This window comes from Adiantum capillus-veneris, chromosome 4 (assembly GCF_014529385.1).
Source record: "Adiantum capillus-veneris isolate H3 chromosome 4, ASM1452938v2, whole genome shotgun sequence".
Lineage (NCBI taxonomy): Eukaryota > Viridiplantae > Streptophyta > Polypodiopsida > Polypodiales > Pteridaceae > Adiantum > Adiantum capillus-veneris.
The window spans coordinates 95,742,648-95,747,591 of record NC_140934.1 but is presented as its reverse complement, the minus strand read 5'-3'; the positions used below and the strand labels follow the sequence as shown (position 1 = coordinate 95,747,591).

The 4,944-nt window shown below is 45.9% G+C and overlaps 1 long non-coding RNA gene across 1 annotated transcript; it reads left to right on the top strand.

The window, feature by feature from the left end:
- The first annotated feature begins 896 nt into the window (after positions 1 to 896).
- On the top strand, positions 897 to 1,504 carry LOC147459642 (uncharacterized). Its single transcript, XR_015187731.1, has 3 exons — positions 897 to 1,037; positions 1,135 to 1,236; positions 1,338 to 1,504. It is a non-coding gene; the product is annotated as an uncharacterized LOC147459642 (long non-coding RNA).
- The last annotated feature ends 3,440 nt before the right edge of the window (positions 1,505 to 4,944 follow it).

The window sequence follows — 4,944 nt, the reverse complement described above, 5'->3', positions numbered from 1 at the left end:
GTCTTTGCGTCATTGTCTACTCTATTCATTCAATATTAAGTTTAAATATTCGTGTGTTTAATGCAGGTATGGATGATGAGGAGTTTCTTTCTTCTTTGTCACCGCAGCAGAGACAGTGGTACGTGGAGCGTCATCGCTCTGGCGCATCATCGCGCGTTCCTACTCCATCCGCATCTCCCTCTCTTTCGGAGCATTCGGCGCGCTCCGAAGCTTCGGCGTCGACGAGACGAGCTTCACACTCGTCTAGACACCGGCGCTCTAGTGGTGGCGGTGGCGGTTGTTGTGGGGATTCCACCACCGATGCCTCCACACCGCCTCGTGTTCGACGAGGCTCTTTACCCTCCCCTTCTTTGCCCGCCCCCACACCAGCCACAGCATCGCCATCTACGCCAGGTTTTGCACGGCTGACTGTTCCTAGAAGCTACACACCTCTACCTACTCCGCCAGGAGCCACCCCACTCGACACTCCTCGCTTCGGAGCCCAGACGCCGGTGGAGACACCTGACGTCCGTACCCCCATCAACACGCCACTAGAGACCCCTGCCGGGACACCCAGGTTCACGCGTCACCGGCCAGAGGGCTTGCCTTACTCCGTCGACATCAGCGGCGGCATCATCATGGATGATGACGGCAAGAAGGTGATCTCGCGCATGTGTGGTCTTTGCTCTCAGCTGTTTAAACACTACATACTAAACAAATGGAGTGAAGTACCAAGTGATTTAAAAAACAGAGTCATCAGCATACTTCATGATGAGTTTCCCGTTCCAACACGGGATCAGCGCTTCAATGAAGACCTGATGAAGATTCGAATGCGCGAATACTGCAAACACAAGCGTTCCGAAGTGCAAAAAGCAATCAAGAATGGGTGGAACAAGCCAGATTGGCTGGCCAAAGAAGATTAGAAGAATGCGAAGAAAGCAGCGCGCGAGAATCCCGACAAGTGGAAGCAACAAAAGGATGCAGCCAGAGCGCGAGTAGAGGCAGGGAGCTCGCACCACTTGGGGAGCGGTGGATGGGCATCATTTGAGGCCGATTTTGTAAGTGTTTTCACATTGCTCTTTATGCATGTTCGATAGTTTAGGGTTTATGAGTTTTTTAGTTCTAACATAATGAAATCTTTGTATGTTTTGACAGTGGTCGATGACAGGACGTGATCCCACACCGTACGAGCGCGAGTACGCAGGCAGGAAGGGCTTAAACGCCCTGATGGACATTTTCATTTCTCACGGCGGCATGGTTAGTATTAGGGTTTACTCTTTTTTATTTTTTGTATTGTTTTATAAATGTCGTTATATGTTTATACTTACTGAAAGCTGTCTTATTGTCTTTTTTTGCAGAATCCGACAGATACGCCGCTTGGACGCAATGAGACGTCTGACTAGACGACGTCAGTTTAGCCGTAGCTAGATAGCATTAGTTTAGGGTTTCTCATAGCTTATGTATCATGAGACGGATTTTATACGTCTTTTTGAACCATGTATATTATTACATTTGTCACCACAGTTCCTTTTGCCAATCAATTCTTTATGCCTATGATGTTGTACAATTGTCATTATTACATTTGCTAATCAATTCATTTTGCTTATGATGTGTACAATTGTCAATTTTGCAAACAATGCGTCTTGTGGGTGACTATTTTGGGTCTATTATCTACCTTTGCACTTTTTTTAAAAAGTGAATCAAGTACAATATGGTTGATGGGTGGCAGGGCATTGAATGCCTTGCCACCAAAAAAAAATTCTCTCGGGCGTCGCTATAAGCGTCGCTATTTATGGCTCTGTAGCGTCGCTATGAGCGTCGCTATAGTCTTCTGTGTAAACGTCGCTATAGGCGTCGCTATATGCGTCGCTATATAGCGACGCATATAGCGACGCATATAGCGACGCATATAGTGACGCCTATAGCGACGCTCTTGTAGCGACGCTCGTAGCGACGATTTTAGCGACGCCGGGGGTTATAAAAACCCAATGTATTTCCGTCGCTAATAGCGTCACAAGAGCACACAACCTCTTGTAGTGTAGGTGTTGTGTGCATGAGGAGATTTAGGTCAAGTGTATGCTCCATGTGGCATGTAAATTAAGTGCTAGGTGTAGGCATGTTTCCCACAATGATGTGTGTGTGTGTGTGTGTGTGTGTGTGTGTGTGTGTGTGTGTGTGTGTGTGTGTGTGTGTGTGTGTGTGTGTGTGTGTGAGAGAGAGAGAGAGAGAGAATGAAATGAAATGAAATATAATATTAACGTCTTCAAAAGTCAAGATGACCTATGAGACCAAAAGGTTACATGTGGTGAATCTAATACGAGGTCAGGGTACAAAAAGTACAAAGAACTGAAAAGAAAATAGTGGGTAGGGGTGGGGTGAAAGCTGATACAAAGGGTGAGCTGATACAATGGAGTTCTTTGACATTCGAAGTATTATATACATATACATCAGTATCCAAAAGGCTATTGTAACAATGTCAAACTTTGTAAATAATTAATTTATTTACGAGAAAATAATTATCTAATTAGGTGTGCACATCAGAATAGAACTAGCAGTTCTAGGGCCTCAGGTGCCCCCAAATTTGGGCTAGACCACCTCAGGGAGATCCTAGCAAAAAATACCATGAAGCCCTAGTGATTGGGAAATCGGGTCTTCAATGAAGGGGTAGACAGTAAGTAGCCTCAAATTTCAGGCTCAAAAAATGACATGCGCTAGTGCAAGCACACGAATGAGATGGGGTCCTTAGAGCAGTAACCCTAAGGCCTGAATTATTTTACGGCCTTAGGATAAGTCAGTTAATATATTTTGAATTGTTTATGCTGGACCAAATGTCGGACAAGTGCGAACAGGTAATGCCAGAGCGGTGCCGGTACGGCATTGTGCTAGGGAGCAGCTAAAATTTCATTGGTTGCATCCATGTGTGCAGTTGTGAAATAGCTTATGAACTTTTAAATTTGAAAGTTGAAAGGTTTTTTAAGTTATTAAGTGTGCCACTTGGCACACTTACCAATGCAAACTAGCTCTCTCACTCTCACTCACCCTCTCTCTTCCTAGCGCCCCCTTCTCTGGTTGGCTTGATAAGAGCACCCCCTTCCCCACTTCTCAATGTTGGCAGTCCTGGTCTAATCACAAAACCATCCTCCGTGAGTTGGAGGAGATGCTCTCTATAGAAAGTCATCTTCGTACCTAGCTCATGTGTAGGTTGTATCCATGTCCTCTTCATATCCAACTAAATCAAGTCCTGTCTGATGAACCTGGTAATCTCTGCCCTAGTCAGGGAGATGGAGGGTGCTAGAGAGTACCGAAATGGGGGTAGCCGATCCATACTAAAGCCATGTAACTGAAACCAAGATGCCATCTCTGCATACCAGCATGATCTATCTCCCTACAATGCCAGTTTTCGCGAAGAATCTAGTGCTAATCCAGCATATCTGTCTCTAGGGAGAGCCCAAGTGCTATGCATCAATGAAACTGATTGAGTGAGTGTCTCCACTACCAATGGAGGAGTAGCGAGCTCCACCCTAACAAGGTCATGTGGTGTTGAGGCCTTGGCCCTAATCATCCGAGAAATCATAGACACCAAAGGCTTCTTTATACATCTCCATCCATGAGTACTTCAAGCTCTGCTATGATGATCAACTGAGGGGCCCCATATCTCCACTCCGTACAGCATGGCAAAAGTGACCAAAGTGTCAAAGAGCCAAAGCTTTTTCCGAGGTTCCTGGAACTGAACCTGCGAACATATCCTCTCAAGTCTCCCCAATGCTGCATAGGCTCTGGTCAATCGCGTATCTGTTGTACGCCTCAGGGAAAATACTGGACCACTGAAAGCCGCCCCAAGATAAGTGTATGTATCACTGAACCTGCGAACATATCCTCTCAAGTCTCCCCAATGCTGCATAGGCTCTGGTCAATCGCGTATCTGTTGCACGCCTCATGGAAAATATTGGACCACTGAAAACCGCCCCAAGATAAGTGTATGTATCTGCATACTCCACAGTCTCTCGACCATATGTACAAGTGGGGGAGGACCTCCTTACCCACGGTGCCATGGTGTTAAGACACCATTACCTTGGTCTTACTAAGGTTCATAGACAATCCACTGTCTCGTGCAAATACATGCAATGCATCCAAATGACGTTGCATCCCCTCTGAAGAATCTGAGATCAACACAATACCATCAGCATATAATAGCAATGGAATCCATGTCCCTGCAAGCTGAGCACCTCTATCACCCCTCTGTCTGTACATAATCTGAAAACTCATCTACATATATCTCAAAGAGAGTCGGAGATAGGGGACAACCCTACTTCACCCCAATGGTGGAGTGAACCATGTCACACATGCCCTGTGTAGTGCGTACCTGTCCTACCACTATCCTGTATAAAGCTAAGATCCCCCAGATTAGTTATGTGGGCACCCCCATGTCTTGCAATCTGCGTATGAGTCTGGCTCGTGGCATTGTATCAAAGGCTTTACGGAAATCCACAAAGCTACAATATATGCTCCTGCCATGGTGTCTACCCTCCTCAGTAATGCTCTGAGTGTCAAAATCTGATCAAGAGTGGAGAAACCTCTCCTGAACCTTGCATGTCCTGCTGCCTGTATGCCCTCTCTCTCTGCCCATCCACTCAAATCATGCTCAAGAATTGATGCATATAGCCTAGCCAGAGTGTGACCAACCATGATGGTTCGATAAATCCCAGGAAATATAGGATCTCCCAACTTGAAGATAGGCACAATAGTGGACATACTCCAAGTCTCAGGGAAACCCTCGTACATGGCTCTATTAAACATCATAGCAAGAGTCTTTGCAAGCATATCTCTGGCATGGATAAAGTGCTCTTCTACCAGACCATCATGATCCTGTGCTCTTCCTGTCTTCATCTTGTCAATGGTTTTCCTTACCCTCTTAGCAATAAATAAAGTATATGTTTCTGGGCATGCCTCTGGAGGGTCAGGCAA